Consider the following 21,806-nt stretch of genomic DNA (forward strand, 5'->3'; position numbering starts at 1 on the left):
TTTAACTATCACATTTGTAGCTATAATCCACTTGGAGGTGATTTTTGCATAAGGTGTGAAGTGGTGACAGGATTCAAATTTTTTTCATATGAATATCCTGTTGACCCAGAGTCATTTATTGAAGATAATTATTTTTTTCTTATTGTACCCAGTATCCCCTTTGTCACCAATCAGGTGACAAAGTGTTGGTCTGTATCTGGACTTCCTATTCTATACCCCTGGTTTGTTTATATATCTTTTACCAATATTACACTCTTGTAACTGCTATAGCTTTAGCTGGAAATGTAAATCTTTCCATTTCATTCTTCAAGATTGCCTTAGGTATTCTTGGGTATTTTCTGTGCTCTGTATCACCATATAAATTTTGGAAGCAGCTTGTTAATTTACACACACAAACACACACACACATCTGCTGACATTTTGATTAGGCTTATAATAATCTATAAACTAATTTGGGGAGAAGTGATAATACTGAGTCTCCTAATCAGTAGGCGTGGACTAGGCGTCCGCTAGCCTACTTCCTCTGATGAAACAGCAAATGCTTCAAGAGGAAAAGCAATGCAGAATAGCAGGCTCATCTCAATGAGTATTCCTTCTTTCAAGGATCTTGACACTTTAAATCCTGGTTTCTTGGTAGTTCATCTACAACTTTAAACAGATATTTTCCCCTAGCTTTTCTTCGATGGGGATTTTTCTGATACAACCTTGTCCATCAATGTGGAAGTAAGCGTAAGATGGGAAGTAGAAGTGGCATAAAAGCAGGAGTCAGCTATTCAACAAAGTTGAGTTCAAGTCCAGGTGTTGATGCTTAACTGTAGGAATTCTAATAAGCCTGAGTTTCCTTTAAAAACATCAGATTAAAGACAGAGGCAGGAGATGATGGGGTGTATTCAGGAAACGGCTCTTCTTCCAGAAGAATGATACAGGAAGAGCGGCACCTGGGTGGCTAAGTCAGTTGAGTGTCTGACTCTTGATTTTAGCTCAGGTCATGATCTCACAGTGGTGGGATTGAGCCCTGTGTCTGGCTCTGTGCTCAGCATGGAGTCTCCTTGAGATTCTCTCCCTCCCTCTGCACCCCCATCCTCTCAAGTAAATAAATAAAACCTTTAAAAATAAATAAATTAATTAATTAATTAATTAATTAATTAATAAAAGAAGCGTGCAAGAAGAGAAGACTGAACATGCAGGGAGAGGACCGGATGATAAATGTGGTTGGTCTCTGCACTCACCATGCACCCGGCACTGTGCGATCACACAAGATGGTCCTTATGTCACAGATGAAATCAACTAAGGACTAAAGAGTAGCTTCTTCCAGTTCTCACAGCTAGCACACATCAGTGATAGAGCCGGATTTCAATCCAGCGAGCCTGATTCAGGGCATCTGCTCTTAACCAGAGAAGAGCAGAGAACTTCGGAGTTTAAACTTTGTTCCACATTCATGGACAGCTTTCCGATTTCAGATGGAAAGGTGAATAAATCTCTCAACATAGATTTTAGGTGAATCTCTCAACATAGATTTTATATTGAGATTTCCACATCATTGTCTTATAGTCTTCAAAACAAAAGAAAACAAACAAACAAAAAAAAAACCAAAATGTTTGCAATTTATGTCAAGTCATGTATCTAAAGAGACCATCACCCAACTTGGTGCAAATGTTATGCATTTTCTTGGTTTCATATTTCTGTCTTGAATTCAAGGATTCGTAATTCCTACAAAACCAAAGTACCTCTTAGGAAATGGGCACATGTAAAAAAACAAAATAGAAAAAGAAATGGGTATGCGTGCTGCATTATATCTGCTCTCTGTATATCTGTGTTCCTTTCTGACCTATTTCCAATGTTCAAGATTGCTGTTTTCATTGGCTATATTGTTTTCGTGTTTATTACTACTACTTTTTAATTGCTTTAAAACAAATCTTTCCATAGCATAATCTTGTCAATACTTCCACACGTGTGTTCTACCGGCATGGGAGATTTTTAGATGCTATCAATATTTTTAATAAATTATTTTAATTTCTCTGGTTGTGAAAATAGTGTGCATTTTTAAACTTATTTTTATGTGAACATCATCTTTTTTGAGATTAATTCTTAATCTATTATTAGCTTTTTCTTTTTCCTTGTTGTCATCTTATCCCATTTGTTCTTTTCATTAAAACCTCGTCGTTGCCTGCCTTTTGGCAGAGACATTCTAGCTTTGCATATTCTAAGTAGGTGATATTATCTAGTGCTGTTTCTTACATACTTAAATACTGCATAAATTTATCACCTCTAAGCAACTGGGCCAGTATTGTTGTCTTCTTATTTTTTTAGACTCCTACTGTCTTAGTATCTTAGTCAGTTCAGGATACTATAAGAAATTACCACAGCCCTGGTGGCTTCAACAGCATTTATTTCTCACAGTTCTGGAGGCTGGGAAGTCCAAAGTCAGGGTGCCGGCAGATCTGGCATCTGGTGAGGACCCGCTTCCTGATTTGTAGACGGCTGTCTTCTCATTGTAGCCTCACCTGGCAGGGGGCAGAGAGAGAGAGGCAAGTTGTGCGCCATCTCTTTTTGTTAGGGCACTATTCCCATTCATGAGGGTGGAACTTCTCCCAATACTATCACATTGAGGGTTAGGATTTCAACATATGCATGGGGTGGGGGGTGGACATAAACATTCAGTCCCTAACACTTTGGCTTGATGTTGACATTGTCTCTCGGCTTATAAAGGTGATTTAACTAGATGAGACTTCATTGGCTGGCTTCTCGAGATATTTACGAGGCCTGTGAATTTAAGACCTTGTTGCCTGTTGGGTCTATTATTAAAGTGATTTTTTTAGTCAGTTGATAGTGAGGATTCTCAACATGATTTCATGCATCCTAAAATTATAGCAATAATAATAACAGCAATAATAATAAATTTGAGTGTTTATTATATGCTTGACCTTGTGCTAAATGTTTTGCTTTCATCATCTCATTTAATCCTACTCAAATAACTATCGGCAACCCCTTTATATGACAACCCCAACCCGGACACTAAGGGACAGCGTGTGATTCAAACTAAGGTCTTCTAACTCCAAAGGCTGTGTGTCTGCTCTATTTCTTGTTAGCACCATGTGACCCGCACTGCTTTTCAATAACGCTGACAATTTGCCTGAACTCACCCTCTCTGATTTTTGACTTCATTAGTGGCTTTCTGTTTATTCTGTCTTGCCATATAAAACTTTTCAGCATTTCTTCCAAGCGTGTAAAACAAAAGCCCAGTGGGAATTTTATAGGAAGAACTAGGATAAAAATTCAGGTCACCATCACCATTCAAATTATATTTGAAAGTCCAAACCATGTGTTGACTTCCTCGGGCTTAAAATCATTTCTGAATTTTTCTGTTAGGAACTTGCATTTCCTTTCTATGTTTCCCTGTGCTGCTTGGCATGTATGCGCCCAAAGATTCGGTTGACCATAGGAAGAAAGCTTCTCATCATTGTGTTACGGAACCTTGTTGGCACCTTACAAGCAAAAGAGAACAGGACAAGCGCCTGGCTCAGCGCATGCGCCGCAGCCCTGGACCTGAACCAGCAGAGAGAGCTCGCAGGAGCCCCGTGGAGAGGGGCGGTTGATGGAGGACTGCGCGGAGGAAGTCTCCCAGGTTGAGGCCACACCGCCCTCTGCGCCCATCCCTAGGGGCTCCTCTAGACCAGAGCAGCCACCCCACCCCCCCACCCCCCCGGCAGCCCCAGCCTGGACTCTTGCACAGAGAAGCCTTTTCTGGCCCCTCTTCCGTCGCGCTGGCTTCTCCTATCATCGCTGAATCCCATCCTTCTGGTAGGTCCTCCTTCCAGCCTGTCAGTGTGATAATGGATTTCTGGAATCCAGGACTTCAGACAGGACTCCCATTTTTGTTTCATCTTAAAAATTGTAAAGCATATTTCAACATTTTCACAGGGATTTTACTTAGAACCTTCAATAGGTCCAAAGATGTTGTTTAGAAGCATAGAAAAATCCTCCCTACAGGTTTATCCTGAGCAATTAACAGGTTATGGATTCATTTATGCTTAAAAAAAAAAAAAAAAGATTAGCTAAAGAATAAACTGCTTTCCTCTGTCACAGTCCCTCAGGTGTCTCTCTTTTGGGGGCCTCTTAAGGTGACCGTGAAGCAATATTTAGGTATTTCTGGGTCATCTTGGCATGAGACCATCTGCTAGCCAAAATGTTGCTCATATTTTAAGGACCCCCCCCCCTTCTTCTGGCGCTTAGTATAGCTAAAAACGACCTTTGTATTTTTTTTTTCTCCTCCTTTTTGCAAATCTCAGATTAGGTAGGGATTTATCCTCCACCACTCATCCTCCTAAGTCTCTGTCATTTCTTATTTTCAGCTCTGTTTCAGAGCTTCTTGCATCTGTGTCCCAAAGCTTTTTATACTGTGTGTTCATCGGAGAGACCCCGGGGCAGTTATATTGATTTCTTTAGATGTTATAAGAAGAGTTCAGGCAAAAAGAGTCACTATCTACTGATCTTTAGCCTTTGTTTCTTGGATCTCTCCCCCAACCTCTTCTCTCTGTCTCTGTCTCTCTCTCTCTCTCTCACCAACTCTGCTAGACCACGCTGACCACCATCACTCCGTGTACTCCTGGCTCTTCCAGCTGAAGGGTAAAGTGTTTCTCTTTTCCCCTTAATGGAAGAGAGACATTCGCTTTCTCTCAAGTCCTTCAACCCACCAGGCTCCTTCCTGCCTCAGGATCTTTGCACATTCTGCCTGGAACATCCTGCCCTCCATCTCCACACACTCATTTCCCCCCGCTCCTCCTCTGGCTCCTCTCTGTTCCCATCCTGCAGGTCTGTGCTTTCAGACCACTTCTTGGGACAGGCTTTTCTGATTTGAACTCCCCTCCTTTGGTGGAAATTACATGTTCTATGGCATTCTCAAGCACACCACTCTGTTGGTCTCCTTTAGACCACCTATCACATTTCCAATTATATGCATAGTTGTGTTTGTTTCTCTCATACCCTGCCCTCCACTCTGCCTCTGAGCCCCATGAAGGCAGGGGCGTGTTTGTCATTGTAACTACACACCCATCCCAAGGCATGAAAAAGCACACAGTCAATATTTAATCGGATGCGTGAATGAACCACCAAATGCTGAATATTTGAGGAATATTTTCCTAGAAGGCAGGAGAAAACAACAAACTTGAAACTGCAGTACTGGAAGAGCTCAGAGAATTCTCTGTCTTAATTTTACTGACCGTGTGAACCCAACCAGCTTCGCTGTGTGGTCACGTGGAAGAAACTAGTGCTGGGGTGACCCACCGTCCCGGTTTGCTCCTGGCCACCTGGCTGGAGCACACCAAGTCCCACATCTCAAGCCAACCCAGGATGGTTGATGACCCTCCCTAGCACAGTCCTCGTCTTAACCCCACCTGGAATAAGAGAATAACAAGTTTTTCTGAGCTCTGAACGTTTTCTTTCAGCACCAAGACTGATTATTTTTTGTGGACTTTCTGGCTGTATGAAAATCTCTGAATGCAACAATGTATTTTGGCTGGAAACCTGCCCTGGGGCTACGTTCTTGTTTGGGTTGGTGTACTACCAGTGTGTACGTACTCAGGAACCATACATTTTGCTTTCTCCAGGAGTGGCTTTTGCTAACTATGGCGTATTTTGTTTCTATTGAGCTGTACAGGATGGCATTTTTCTTCTTCCATATGTTGTTAAAATCTTTTCTTTCCATGCGGACTTCAGGAATTTTGAGCCACTAATTATGTAGGGTTACTTTTTGTGGATGTCCTTGAGTTGTTCCTACTGTAGTTCTTTGGGAACCGTATTACAAGAATTTTCTTTGTGCTCTTCCTGTTTCCTCTTTCACTTCCTTCAAGTTCACCTGTACCCTGGGGAACATCCCTCCTCTGCCAGTCCTCAGGGCTCTCTCTTGTGTGAAAGCCCAGCTTACGGAATTCCTTGGCTCTAGCTGCCTTTTCCCTCTTTTCTGTGAACCTAATTTTTCTTCCTGTTGGCTGGTAATAATTTCCAGTTTGCTGGTTATTGTTTCTAATGTCCTTTTTATAATTCCTTGAAGCTTGTGATTATAAAAAGGGGCTGATCCAAAATCTTCCTGTTTCTAAATTTCTGAGACACTTTTTGGAAACCATTTCTTTTCTCTAGCCTTCCTGTCCGCTTCTATTTTATTCCATCTTATCACAGTGATTACTAATAATACCATCTAGAGGTGTCTCCTTTCATTTAGTTACCTTTTCTTTCTTTCCTGAATTAATTTATTAACTAGTCTACTATTTTCTTTCTTAAGGCGTTTGCCTGCCTTGTATCTCAGCAACCCTCATGACTCCTCCTCTGCTTTGAATTTTAATAACATTCTATTTTTGGAAAGGGAAAAAAAAAACAGACAAATGTGAATGCAGAGGCTTGTAATTCATTCTAACCATTTCTTTCCATTTTTGCCATAGAGAACTGAGAACTGAGGCTGAGGCCATGCAATGCCACCATCCAGGAGGTCCTATGTTCTCTGGATTTTAGATCAGGGCTTTCAGGACTGTCCTCACCCTTGTGAATCAAGACCAATAAAGTGACATGACATGTTATGATATGATATGATAGGATAGGATATGATGATATGATACAGAGTATCCAGAACTTGGAAGAAAAAAATTCTATGGGTGACTTTCTGAAAGTCAGTAAATAAGAGCTACCTGTGGTAAGGGTAAAAGAGAAGCACTTGGCTCCCCAAAGGACTGTCCTTAACTCACAAATAACTCAATCTGGAAATCATAATAACCAAAATAACCTGCAGGCACAACAGACTCAGCAGTTTGGTGAGGCCACAGGTTTCCTCCGTGAAACAGGCCAAACACTATATTCATTGACCTTGAGACACAGATACACGTTCAGGAAATCTTCCATAATGGAAACATATTGGAAGGACACAGCAAGAGCAGCTCTCAGCCTCCCTCCCTCCTCCCCCCTTCATTGTCTGCTTTCTTTGGGTCTCTCCTGTTTGACTTTTCTAAGCAGGTGCCATCCAATGGGGCTGGTGATCAGGATCCAAGGAGGAGTTTCTCTGCTAGGCAGCCTTCAGCTCCAGCTGGTCCAATCAAAACAGCAGAACTTGTTCTGCTCAAAGCATAAAGCTTTGCAAGCCATAAAAAAATTGCGAAGAGGTTACTTTTCTCAGAAGGGAACTACATAACTGACGCCTTGGAAACTGTGCAAGGAAAAATAAGAGTGGGAACAGCTGATAAAACAAACAAGCAAACTGGAAATTTCTGACCAAGGTAGTAAGAAAGGAGGTAGGAAGAGGTCTTCAGAGTTTTTCCTATGACACTTACTGCCACCTTTTGCCTCTGTGCCTTTTGTTTTGATGCATGAGGTTGAAGTCAATACTTGGGGTGCCTGGGTGGCTCAGTGGGTTAAAGCCTCTGCCTTCAGCTCAGGTCGTGATCCCAGGGTCCTGGGATCGAGCCCCACATCAGGCTCTCTGCTCAGCAGGGAGCCTGCTTCCTCCTCTCCCTCTACCTGCCTTCCTGCCTACTTGTGATCTCTCTCTCTGTCAAATAAATAAATAAAATATTTAAAAAAAAAGTCAATACTTGACTGTTTCCCCTACGAAAATGGCTATTTCATTGGCTTTGATTTAATATCTATTACTCGAAATACCACTGGCTTCTTTTGCCGTCTTGTTGTACCCAAATGTTACTTATCCTCTAAAGCCCAGTCCCAAGCCTAATGCCAGTCCATCACGAGCCTCCCTCGGGACCCCATGACCATGCTGCCCTCCCAACTGTCTGCGTTCTAGTTTACAACGACCCTCATCTCTGCCCACACCAGATTGTGGGTCTTCCCCTACACGGCTCCTCTCAACTCCTAACCATGAACCTCGTTTTCGGACCCTTTCCTCGCTTCCCCAATATCCACTAGCGCCCCCTCTAGAACGGAGGAGGACCTTACTGCAGGCAGAATAACAATTCATGGGTTACCTCACTTGGCGAAAGAGAATGGAGGTTTCAGAGACAATTTGGATTCTAATCAGCTGGCCACAGACAGGGAGATTATCCTGGTGGGCCCAGACTAACCACATGAGTGCTTAAAAGTAAAAGAAGAGGCAGAGGAGAGGGTGGGCGTGATGGAATGTTACTCAGCAGGCCATCGGCCATCGGCCATCGGCCATCGCAGGCCTTGAAAATGGAGGAAGGGGCTACGAGCTGAGAAATGCAGGCAGCCCCCCAACACTGGGAAAGGCAAGGAAATGGATTCTCCCCTGGAGAGTCTGGAAAGAACACAGCTCTGCCACTGATCTTAGCCCAGTGAGACCTGTGTCTGACTCTTGAATTACAGCACCATAAAACAATACACAGGTGTTGTTTTAAACCACCCGGTTTGTAGTGATTTCTTACCGAGGCCATAGAAAGCAAATACGAAGCCTAACTAATATTTGCGTAATTAACCAATTATAGTCATTGTTTAATCATTTTTTAATTTTTTTTAAGATTTTATTTATTTATTTGACAGAGAGAGATCACAAGCAGGCAGAGAGGCAGGCAGAGAGAGAGGAGGAAGTAGGCTCCCTGCTGAGCAGAGAGCCCGATGCGGGCCTCGATCCCAGGACCCTGAGATCATGACCTGAGCCGAAGGCAGCAGCTTAACCCACTGAGCCACCCAGGCGCCCCATTTTTTAATTTCTAAAACAGAATTACATCAACTCAAATTGCACAGGATCTCACACTTAGAAGACTTCTCTTTGTTTATGGAGATGAGCAGAAATATAAATCTTCTTTCTTTTCATTAAAACACGCATTCAGTGGCACCTGAATGACCCAGTCGGTTAAGCGGCTGCCTTTGGCTCAGATCATGATCCCAGGGTCCTGGGATTGAGCCCCACATCAGGCTCCCTACTTGGGGGAGAGCCTGCTTCTTCCTCTCACTCTGCCTGCCACTCCCCCTGCTCATGGATGCTCTCTCTCTCTCTCTCTCTCAAATAAACAAAATCTTTAAAAATAAATAAAATAGGGGCACCTGGGTGGCTCAGTGGGTTAAGCCTCTGCCTTCAGCTCAGGTCATGATCTCAGGGTCCTGGGATCAAGTCCCACATCCGGCTCTCTGCTCAGGGAGGAGCCTGCTTCCTCCTCTCTCTGCCTACCTCTCTGCCTACTTGTGATCTCTGTCAAATGAATAAACAAAATCTTAAAAAAAAAAATAAATAAATGAATAAAATAAAAATAAAGCACGCATTCAAAACAATATATATATTTTTATATGTTTAAGCAAAGAGGAAGGTCATATGTGACCTCACCAAGATGCAACCGCTTTCATTCTGTCTTCCTTTCCATCCCCAATCGTAGGCACATGTGATTTTACACTGAAATCACAGCAGTCATAGCAGAAATAGGATGGCATATTCTCTTACACTTGGTATTTTACAATAAATTTATCTCATAATTCGATGTGGTCCTCATCATTGTGAGTATAATCATTACCTTGTGTTCCTTTAAGTTGGAATGCCAGAGTTTCCTTCCTTTCCTAGTCCATTGACCATAGGATTTTCTTCGGGTCTTTTTTCCTTACACTCAGAGAAAATACTGGAATTCGTTTTTGTCTTCCTTTAGCCTTTGGTTCTGTTGAGTTATCTGCACAGCTCGCTTTCCCAGTGGAGACACCTGGAAGAAAGGGTCTCCTTGGTAGGGATTTCTCTCGAGGGCTATCTCTAAGGAGATTCCAGGAAGGCCATCAGAGGTTGACCATCTTCACAACCATTCTTGTCAGCATTTGGGGCATCTCATAGCTATGTGTGTTGTGACTGCTTCGTTCGCCAGTCAGGGTTAGCCTCCACTTGTTATTTCATTCCTTATATTTTTATTGCACAAAAGACACTTCTGGCCTTTGTTCATTTACCTGTAGGAAGAACTTGATTGTTTTCTTATAAATACCACTTTAGAAAATGTAATTCTTAACTTTCCATCAAAAGTATCTGTCTGTGTTCGGTCATCTGGCTTGCTCCTTAATTTTCTCTGTGGAGGGTTGGCTTTGTTTGTTTGTACAATTTTTTAGGAAAACCCAACCAAACCAAAACCCCAACAATGACAAAATGAAACTGGTTCTCTGTTATCTTAACTCTATGAAGCAAGCTAGGTGATTCCAAATAAATGGGAACATTTGAAGTGGGGTATTATATGAATAACCTGTAATGCTGGCTTTCAATTTTAATCTGATAACTTATTATATAATTTATACCATTAATAGCAATTTATTATTTTTGACAAAATTCCTGTAGCTTATTTAATTTTCTTTTATTTCCCAACAAAGCTATAATTGGAAAATGAGCAAAAAGCTCAAAATTAAATCGATTCAGGAAAAACTTACCTCTACTTCTGTCTGACAGCATTTTTTTTTCTGACTATAAAAACAGTGAATGTTGACTTTACAAAAATTAAAAATGACAGAAAGGAATTTAAAAATAAATTTATTTCAACTTTGATCTCCCATCATCCAGAAATAACTCGTGCTACACTGAGGTGCCTTCTTTTTCGATCTTTTTTGCCAAATGTGTGTGCGGCTGTATCAAATTTTAATAAATTCTTGATTAGACCATTCTGCATCATATTATTTCGTGACCTGATTTTTTTTTTTTTTCCTGGTGAGCATTTTCCGGTATCATTAAATACTTCTGAACCAACCATATAACTGACTAACAGTATCTCCGGGCTAATTAGGCTCTACCTTAGAAGCCGTCCGAACTCCTGAAGGAAGTCTTCACATTCCTGAGTAGAAGGATGAGTTTCTGCCCCCGGTCCTGAGATCCAGTTCATGGAGGCTCCTGGGAGCAGCTGCCAACAGAAACAGTCACCTTGTGTGTGAGAACCAGAGCTCTCCTTGTGGAGAGGCCGCCCCATCCACCTCCTACAAGGCCTGGCACACTGTGTTCTAGGGCGCTACTTATTTTTAGAAGATGTTTTCCTCTTGTTTCTGCAGCTGTTTCTAATCACAAGCTTGGGGCACTCCATCCCAAAGAAACGCTGGCAGAGACAAAGGTGTAAAGACGGAAAGGACAAGGCACTTGTCGGAACCATCTTTACACACCATATTTCCCGAAAGCGAACTTTTCCCCCGGAGAACAGCACGTTTATGACCTCTTTGTGACAAAAGAGCAGAGGATGCCCGGCCGGAGAGATGAGGCTGGAGTCCCCACACTGCCCCTGAGTTATCAGGGAAACCCCTTAACTGGACATCGATCTCCTCCTGGTTTAATAACAAATACACCGCTAACTGGGTTAGAGGATGAGGTAAAACTGCTTCGTAAATTGTCAGGACTATTTCCTGACCCTCAGTAGACAGTGAGAAGGAACTTCTGGGGCGTCCTTCTTCGGCCTCCACTTTTTATTCATTATTTGTGCTTTCACGGCTTATCAACAACAAGACAAACTCACCTGTAAGAACTCTCTGAGGAGATTCGATAATTCAGAAGGAATCAGGGGTTTGAGTGAAATTATGTTCAGAGCTGGACTACATCTCCAAATTTCAGTGGTTTAACACCATAAATGTCGTATGGCTCATGGGAACATCCAACACTGATGTTGCTGGTTGGCAAGGAGGCTTCCGACGACCTGGGCCCCTTCTACATTGTGGCTCTGTCCTCGCCCTCTGGGGCTTCCGGATGTCCCACCTACAATCAGCAGATGAGGAAAATGGAAGGAAAGAGAAGGCACACGCCTACCTCTCACAGCCAGAAAGTCATACCCCTCATTCCGGTCGTATCCCATTGGCAAGAATCCTTGTCATAGCACACTTTGATGGGAAAGAAGCTGGGAAACATAGACTTGGTTTGCTGAGCAGCTAGCCAGCCAACCACATGGGTCAGTATAATTAATAGGAGGAAATCTATGCCAAGAAGAGATGCTAAGAGTGATCATTACCTAGAGTTCCAGGCTGAAAGTGAATGGCATGGTTCTCTTGGGCGTCCCTTGTAGTCTTGTTCACAGCACACTCCTACGCTTCTATAAGTATATGGTCTCACAGCATACTCGTATGGTCTTGTTTATGGGGATCTTCTGAGGAGGACTACCTTTGTTTATGCATTTATTCAGTGATTCTTCATTCATTCAAAAAAGCATTCGTCAAGCCTGTATTGTGAGCAAGTAACCTAAACCCATGAAAAGCAGCACACTGGAGGCTTAGGGTTCTTCCATTGTCGTAGAAGATTCTGAAGTCCAGCTGCTGACTCAATTCTGGCCTCTACCTCTAAAGGTATGTGGCCTTGGGCAAGTTACCTAGCCTCTCTGGGCTTCTGCTTTCTTATCTGTAAGCTGAGGCTGAGTGAGGGCATGCCTGGAACCCAGCGAGGGCCCTACCCAAGTAAGCTTTCTGACCGCCATCACCCTTTCTTCCATCCACCCCACGCTGCCCACCTCCACTAACCTCTGCTCCAATGCGCAGGTTGGGAAATGGGCAAAGAATTTGTTATTCAAATAAATAACTTTTCCTGAATGCACTAGCTGTGAAATCTGCCAGTGAGGATGTGAGAAGTGTGATTATTTCGATGATGGAAAATTGGAAAGAGAATGTTCTAAATCATGGCTTGCCAATCCTTTTCATACAAATATAATATTAATAGGTATCATTTATTAAATACCCACTTCTGTGAAAAATGCTAAACTGGGTCTTTATGTATTCCTTTTCATTTAATCCCCACGGTAACCCCGTGAAACAGGTGTTATTATCACTTTGCAGAAGGAACAGTAATAACAATGAAGATGAGGGTCAGAGGGGTTTGTGATCTGCCGAAAGTCACACAGCTGGTAAACACCATGAGCGAAGGATGGTCCAGCCCCAGGTCTATTCTCTGCCCACAGGACACACTGCCTCCCAGCTTCTTTTCACTGAAGGGGCTCTTTCTTGGGCAATGCAGGAAATAATCACAATATTCTCATGACACGTCACTGTTTTCAAATTCCATGCTGTCTTTTGATCCCATATCACCCCGTGATTCCGCAGGGCAGGGATTCCTTTCTGCCTCGGACACTGAGAAGAAACTGAGGCTCAGGAAGGCCCCTCCACGTTTCATGAGGGACTAAAAAGACAGTAAGCATTTCCTGGACATGGGCTAGCTACACGTATCCCACAGTGAGAAATGCTTGGTATACATTTTTCATTTAGTGCGCTTAAAAACACCGTGACATGAGCACTTTCATTGTCTTCACTTTGCACACGCAGGGGCTGGCACTTCAGTGTTAGAATCCTGAGCCAGCCCACTCGCATGCAGTGAAGACAACAAAATTCAACTTGTTCCCAAGCTAAAGAGACGGAGAGATACTGTCTCCCACGCCCCTTGTCTGGAAAAAACAAAATGAAAACCAAATGCGTCTCTGTTCCCTAAGTATGCCCCAAGCATCTACTCTGTGACATAAGGCAGTGCCCAGGCAGAGAGGGACCTGTTCTTCTGGGGTGACAGCTTAGTGGGAAAAAAACAGGTAATGAACAAGGAAAACAAACTGGGAGATAATACCCTTTCTGATACCCACCTAAAAAAATCCAAGGGAACCAAGAGAAAACTACCAGAACTAATAAGAAAAAAACTTAAAAACTATGGAGAGACACATCTATATGCTTATTCCAATAGCATCTCAATATACTAGTATTAATGGAATAATAATTTTAAAAGAACTCATTTTACACAAAAACCATAAAATTCCTAGAAAACAAATATAATTTTTAAGTGTGCAATATCTATTTGGAGATAAAAATGACATAAGAACCTAGACAAATTAAGTTGTAAACCTATTGGGGGAGATTTGGTATTGAAAATACCCTGATTTCCCCCACATTTATCTCTCAATGCCATTCCAGTCTAAATTCAACAGCATTTCTTATTTGGGTCTTATCCTACCAGATGTCAAAATGCATGGTAAGCTGTAGTAGTTAAAACGGTCTAGCACTGGTGCAGATACTAACAAATAGATCAGTGGGTCAGAATAATAATGCCAGCAACAAAGTCAAGTATACATGAAAATTGAGTATACCATTGAGGTAGTAGTTCAATAGAGAAACGATGGACTAACCCACAAGTGAGCATGGAGCGATTAGCTGTTCATGTGGGGAAAAAATTAAATTACACACTCAGATGAAGGATTACTATCCAGAACATATAGCGTTTCTAACAAAGCAAAAAGAAAAAGACAATGCAATTATCAAAATTGGCAAAGGAAATAAACGGGCAATTCACAGAAAATTAATAATTCACACACAATTAATATTCATATAGAGCTGCATTAGTCAGGGAAAAGAGAATTTTTTAATCCAAAGTAGAAAGATAGATTAGTTGGCAAAAACGTGAAGTAACAGACATTCTCATACACACTGTGAGTATAAACTGATGAAGGCACCTGATGAAGACCTTTGGAGAACATTCATCAAAATTTCAAATGCACATATCAATTGATGTGGCCAATCCCCTCCTAGAGCTCTTCCTGGGCCCCACACAACTCATTTTTCAAATTCATGTATATGGGGCCAAGAATGCCCACCATGGGATTGTATGAAGTAGCAAAAAACTAAAAACCTAATTTACTATGAATAAGGGAGGGGCATAGGTGAGTAAATTACGGTAGATTACCCATTGTTCAGAAAGCAGAATGCGTTAGAAATACGGCAACAGGAAGGTCTCCAAAATATATTACTTAGTGGAAACAGCAAGCAGCAAAACGATACGTGATTAACATTAACATGTGTAAATGCATCAAAAGGGGAGAAGAGTGTACATCACACTTCCTCCGGGGGTGGGGAGGAGTAGGGAAAGGAGAGCTCCACTCTTCTTATATATCACATCTGTCATCTGGTTCTTCTACAAAAAAAAAAAAAAAGAATTATTATATCATTTGAGTAATGTCTGGAAACGTGCATTAGGCATCATCACTATTACTGTGGCGTGGGAGGACAGGACAAAAGGGAAGAGGGGCAATGAATTGCTGATTCTCATCTCTCAGGGTTTAGGGTCCCTGACCTTGAAATTGAGACCTGGGGAGGGGAAGAATGGAAGGAAGGGGTACAAATACTGTGGAGAGGGCTCAGATGGAAGGTGCCCACCGTCTTGGTCACTGTGTGTCCCACCCACCCTGGTGCTGGGGGGCTCTGCTTCCACCTGGTCAACGGGGAGCCCCTTGCGTAGTCAGTTCCTCATCTGAGCAACTTGGACACTTCTGTCATCCATCACTCTCGCAAGGGACTGCAAGATGTCTTCCTATCATTATGGCATTGGCCCGTATATCCTCTTTATATATAACTCAAGGATTTTGAATAAGCAAAGACTAAGGATAAACAAAGGCTACAGTGTCTAGTCTGGCTTTCTTAGAGCAGGCTCCTTCCTCAGATACTTTGACCGCCTGGTTTACCACCCTCACCTGCAGCCCCAGCCGCATGAGCACAGATGGAAAAGAAATTTAATTTCTGCCATAACCTGAGTACATGGCAGCTCATAAATCAGCCCTTAAATAATCATGAGCCTGTGGGGATCGATACTCAAGACCCCAAAATAAAATTCAGAATTGCAATGTCACTATAGCCATTATTACTTACTAAAATAATTAACAGGCATAATATTTTACAGTTATCAAGTACTTTCAATTTATTATTTAAAGGATCTTTCCACTACCTCTGTGAGTTGTACAAGACAGGGATTATTTTCCGATTTCATGAGTTAGGAAACTGAGGCCCAGAAAGGTGATGTGATTGCTCAAGATCTCATCGCTAAGAAGAGACAGCAAAGACTGGATACAGGCTTTTCTGACTCCAAAATATGTGCTCTTTCAACTTCAGTCCAGCTCATTCCAAAATAACCAGTACTACCCCATTTATTCAGGATCAAACCTGGTCAATTTAATCCTCAGGGGCAGGGTGCCTACCATGGAAATGGAGGGAACCCGAGGCCCCTGCACCAGCCCCCAGAACTGCTCTCTTGCGCTCCTGGCCCTGAGGTTCATCTTTTATTCCAGAGGCCCTCGCCTCAGTAAGTTGTTCCCCATTGGACTCGTTGTGCTTCTGGGCCCCTAGCAGACTAGAACTAGAGAATGTGAGTGAGTGGTGGGAGTGGGGAGGGGGCAGGAGGAACCTTTGAGACACAGGCTGTGCTAGCCTCCTTGTTTTTACTCAAACATGAATCTTGGTTCTCTGATGCAAATTTTGAGACGTTGGTGCCAATCTGTTCTGAACAAAAGAATTTTGCTCTGAAAAAAACAAAATTTGAGATGGGAAGTCTGGCTTTCCTAGTTGCTCTTTTGAGCATCTGCCTCTCCCCACACCCCCCCTCCACCCAACGTTGGATCTCTCCCAAAGGTAGACGCGAACTTTGAGGAAAACTTCTTGGGCGGCTTACCAGTTGCCGAAGTCAAGGAGGATACAGAATGTCATTTGTCAAGGTGACTAAAATAACCATCCTTACAAAGGTTGGCAAGTTGAACCAGCAGACCCAAAAGGCCCTTCCCCAGCACCTCAAAGATGGTAGAGACCTTGGTTTCAATGGATATTTATCAAGGTCTTATCCTCTGCTTCTTCTAAATGGAGTTGTCCATTGGCTTTATTATCACAATATTATATTTATGACACTGTCTTTTTTTTTTTTAAGATTTATGTATTTATTTTAGAGAGAGTGAGAGAAACAGCAGGGGGAAGGGGCAGAGGGAGAAGGAGAGAGAGACCCAAGCAGACTCTGTGCTAGGCACGGAGCCCAACATTGGACCAGATCTCACAATCCTGAGATTGTGACCCAAGCTGAAACCAAGAGTCTGTCGCTTAACTGACTGAGTCACTCAGGCATCCCAATGACACTAGTTTAAATATAAATTTATTTAGCAAATAATTATTTAACTGAAGTGTGCTTTTCCCATGTCCTCTTCTAATACTCGGCCATAGACCAAAAAAAGTATAAGTGGACTAAATTCTCATTCTGCTAACCTACATTGAATGTCATAAGCATACAGATGCATGATGATATACAGATTTTCTAATCACTTCAATAGCTGTATAATATTTCATTTGTGATTATATCTCAATTTGCTTAATATTCTGTTGTTGGACATTGAATTTGTTCATAATTTTATCAGAATTATAAATAATGCTTCGATGAGCACCTTGGTCCATAAGTCTCCTTTATCTTCTCCTGAATGATTTCCTTTAAAATTCTAGGAGGGAAAGTGCTGCATTGCAGTACATGGGCATTTTGTAGTTCTTTTTAGGTCTGATAAAAAAAAAAAAGTGAATCAACTAAACTGAATATTGGACATTGACTTCAATTTTGCAACTACTAACCACAACTACAATAGTGGGTTATTTTTATATTTTAATATTTTCTTTGTCAATCCTTTGTTCAGTTTTATCTGCCTTCCAAGAGCCTCATGTATCTTTCTCACTATCACAGAGAAAGAGGCATTTTAAAACATTAAGAAGAAATATATATATCTATGTATATGTATACATATATACATAGATATATATGTATCTCATATTTAAGTTCAGATGAAAGCAACATATCACCTACCAGCTCATGTGATAACTATCAAATAAAGAAGTCAGCCTTTATGTGCCACTTTCAGTAGTGGATTTTTCTCCTCACATCAAAGGAATGAGTTTTTTTATCCAAATGCCTCCCTCATTAATATCATGTGCCTAAAGGAAGGGAAGTATGGCTATTGAAACAAAAAATTTCCCAGCCCCATCAAATCCAATCCCCAGGAAGGGCTTGGGAATCTATTTTGTGTGGGTTGGAGTTGGGTTGAATTTTATATAAGCTTCCCAAGTGATATTTGTCATCAGGGTGTTTGAAAACACCTGCATTAGACGTTGGGTCAAAGGGTGAAGGCCACAGGGAGTCAGCTTTCTGCTCACCTGAGAGAATTCATGAACAATCAGACCCACCTAGTGGTGAAAAGGCTGCCTGGAGTCATCCCCTGTCCCTGGAGGTGTCCTCAGTCCAGACAACCAGGGCCAGCTCCCCCACGAGCTCCGGAGAGTATCACAGAAGCTAGGGTCCCCTTGGAACTTGGGAGCCCCTTCCTGCCAGAGCCCCAGGGCTCCTACAGAGCGCCTCAGGGCAGCAATGGGACTACGGGTCTTTAAGCAACCTTCCCAACCTAGCACTGCTTGATCCTGCAATTTTGAATAATAAAACAAATAGTTCACAAACATAGCTTCAGTATTTTCCTGTACATCTTCCCAAGAAGATATAATACAGACTTTACTTGAAATGGAACTTGAAAGTGAAAGCTAGGTGAGACTCACTGCAGTCAGGGAAGTCCAGGTCTCTCCACCGCCCTCCCCTCTATGACACCCTTTATGACACCCCAGTAAGTGGCCCTCGAGCCTCTTAGGTGAGGACTCAGTGACTGGGCACTCCCTAACTTCATGACACCCCTTTTACAGGATCATGAAAATTATTCTTTACCAACATTTTATACTGAACTGGGGGAAACTGAGTCACTGGCACAGCTGGCGCTGAAGTCCCGGCCTCTCAATTTTTGTCTAGGTCCCTTTCTGTGAGCTCACCATGCTGTATCTTCTTGGCAAGCAAGGGAGCTCAAATCTGAGAACCTGACCTCTAAAGGAATAACCTCCAAAGTGTAGATCCCAAATTTCTTGGAAACTTCCTACCAAACCATCATTCATTAATGTGAAGACCAGTAAAACATTGGGGTCGGGGGGCAATGAAAAGCAAGGAGACGGATCACAGCTATCCTCTATCACTCTGTTCTTCAGAGTGAGGTGTGCATCAGCAGCACCCCCTAGAGCTGCAACATCCCCCCACCCCCTCCCGACCCCACCGCACCCCTAATGAATCACAATGTGCACGAACAATCTCCCAGGTGATTTCTAGGCAAAGCACGTTAACACCTGAGAAACACCACTCTGGAGCACTCGCAGAGATAAAGAACATTGTTTAATCATTTTTACAATAAAAGTAATAAAAACCCATTGTAGAAAATTTGGAAAGGGCTCCCCCCCACCCTACTCCCATTGTTTTAGGGAGGAAGATGGGGGCAGAAGGCAGCTCGAATGGGAATGGAATCGGGCTCTCGCACGTGATGATGGTAAAGTCCCTCCCAGCTCCTGGTGTCATCAAGGCGGCAGCCATCCTAAATCCAAAACTGGCCTGGGGTAGGGCGGGCAGCCAAGTGGTGAGAGAGGTGGAGAGGGTTGCTAATAACACACAGCGCTCATAACTTCGTGGGCAGGAGCAGTGTTGTAAACACTGGGCAGGGAGGAATACGTGTCCCTTGTTCCCCATGCCTTGCATCTGGACTCAGTCTGAGGGTCCTCTGGGAGCTATTCAGACCAGATGGCTCCCAGGGTTCGAGCCCCACTGGGGAAGGAAAGTGACCCTGGGCGGGAGGACAGGCCCGCTGCCCGGGGGTTCCCAAGAGATTCTGGGGAGCTGCTGAGAGATGAGGGGGCTTTGCAAGACGAGAAAAAGGAAGAGCAAGGTCGGGAAATGAGATCTGTTCCCCTGCCCTCGAATATGGGGTGAGCAGATGCCGAGCAGAAGAGGATTCACCCCACATTCAGCCTCTCCCACTCCCCTCCGTCCTCCAGAGCTGAGAAGCTTTCCAGTCATAACCCAGACTCCAATTCTGCACCCAGGGATCATAACACTACATTCCATTAACAGCGTAACTTCAGAATTCCCCCACAGGGTTAAAAATTCTTTGAAAACACCATTTGAAAGACAGTATCATTACCATATTGTTTAAGAAGAATTTCCCATTTGGGGCTGCTACATTATTTCTGTTTTCACCATTAGATGTGGTGCTGCAAGCAAACTCTTTATTCACACATCTTTATCTACACACCCAATTATTTCCTTTTTTAATTACCTAAACTTTTTCCTCATTAAAGTGAACCATACAGGGGCGCCTGGGTGGCTCAGTGGGTTAAGCCGCTGCCTTCGGCTCGGGTCATGGTCTCAGGGTCCTGGGATCGAGTCCCGCATCAGGCTCTCTGCTCGGCAGGGAGCCTGCTTCCTCCTCTCTCTCTCTGCCTGCCTCTCTGCCTACTTGTGATCTCTCTCTGTCGAATAAATAAATAAAATCTTTAAAAAAAAAAAAAAAAGTGAACCATACATATGGAAAAATGCACAAATCAAAAGTGTACAGTTTAATGACGTTTCACAAAGTGCGTACCCCATAGAACCAGCACCTACATCAAGACAGGAAAGATTACCAGAACCCCCACTCCTCTTGGATCCCACATCCCGCCACGACACCCCCCCAGTAACGTTATCCTGACCTGCAACACCAAGAAAGTGAATTTATAAAAATGCAAATATTTCTATAATACTGTATTTATATACTGCATTTCTTTAGTATGGAAAACATGATATATTTATGTATAAATGTAAGTGTATATTATATTTGTATGTTTACTTATATTTTTGTACTCATACGTGTGATGTGTATTTATATCTTAGACATAGCTTTATATAGAATCTTTACATGAATTTATATTTGAAGTACACATTTCACATATAATACATATCATTTTATATATAAATTGTACATATAAAATAAATTTTCTAGAAAATTCAAATATAAAATCATACAGACCTTGCATCCCGTTCCTTTTGCCTAGGGTTATGTCTGTGAGATTCACGCGTCTCTGCTCCTTGCAGTTCCTCGTTCGTTTCCATTGCTACATATTATTCCATTCAGTGAGTGAACGTCCACAACTTGTCTTCTGTATCCCATTCAGTGTTTCTAGTCCTGAACAGGAGCAGAGGGCTGCTTCCAGCTCCTGCATCAGAGCCAGAAGCCGAAGTCGAAGTCTACTTCGTTCTTTTTGTATAACTTCTAAGAAGTAGAATTCCTGGACAAAAAGAAACAGACTTTTTTTTTCCAGGGCATTGCATACTGCATACTGCTAATTACTTTCCATAAGAGCTGTGACAATTTACACTCAAGGGAAAATATCCAATTCGCTTGAGGGGCTGGTGTCGGAGCCCTTCTAAGGAGAAAAGCCATTTGTAAAACCAAGTGCTATTTCGTAGTATAAGTATAACTAATATGTAAATCTTAAGTGTTAAAGGCTGATATCACATTTTATAAATCCTATGTGCTAATTTATTGTTTCATTCTCACAGTCCTCTGAGAGGTAAATGTTAGTACTGCTCCATTTTAAAGACAAGGGAACTGTGGCTCAGAAAGATTAAAGCCAAGGGCCCAGTCACATGGTTAATGAACAGGAAAGCCTGGGTTTGGGCCCAGTTTCTCTGCCTCCACCGATAGTCCTCCTGATCTAAACCAGGCTGTATCTCTTGCCTAAGTTGCTGGAGAAGCATATTCCAGACTCACAGGACAGAACTGGAAGCCCTGGGGAGGGGCGTGTCACCCCCTGGTTTGGAAATGAGCATCTTTGAAAGACCAGCTCAAATGCCACCCTCTTTCCAAGGGGGACCCTCCCCCAGTCACACAAGTGGAGCCACACCCTGTACCAGAAAGAAGCTTTTGCTAGCAGATTCCTGAAATATCATTGCTGGGATCATTTAGACCAGGGATTGCAAGCAGGGAGCACACATTAGCAACACTCTCCCCTCCCACGCCAAGAGCAGAAATAACTAATCAATCACCATCTAGCTACTGTCTCCGGCTCTGAGCCCACCTTCATCTCACCAGCCAACTTGGCCGTGTCTCTGTTCCTTGAACTTGACCCCCTCCCATCTGGCCTGTGCCCTGAGCATTTGCTGCAACCAGATCTCCTCTTGACTGGACCTCTTTTGTCATTCAAGTCTCTGCTCAAAGATTACTTTCTCACAGAGGTTCCTGCTGACCCCTCCCACCCCCAACCTAACATAG

At 42.7% G+C, this 21,806-nt stretch overlaps 1 long non-coding RNA gene across 2 annotated transcripts; it reads right to left on the reverse strand.

Moving 5' to 3' along the window:
- Positions 1-2,210: 2,210 nt before the first annotated feature.
- Positions 2,211-20,814, reverse strand: LOC131812992 (uncharacterized). Of its 2 annotated transcripts, XR_009346571.1 has the most exons (6): positions 20,562-20,814; positions 11,892-14,815; positions 11,406-11,641; positions 10,699-10,805; positions 9,459-9,873; positions 2,211-2,504 (listed from the first exon to the last, which is right to left on the reverse strand). It is a non-coding gene; the product is annotated as an uncharacterized LOC131812992 (long non-coding RNA). The 2 variants fall into 2 exon arrangements; XR_009346570.1 differs by having other exon boundaries at positions 11,406-14,815.
- Positions 20,815-21,806: the final 992 nt, after the last annotated feature.

The sequence above is a fragment of the Mustela lutreola genome, chromosome 12, assembly GCF_030435805.1.
Source record: "Mustela lutreola isolate mMusLut2 chromosome 12, mMusLut2.pri, whole genome shotgun sequence".
In the NCBI taxonomy this organism is placed as follows: Eukaryota; Metazoa; Chordata; class Mammalia; order Carnivora; family Mustelidae; genus Mustela; species Mustela lutreola.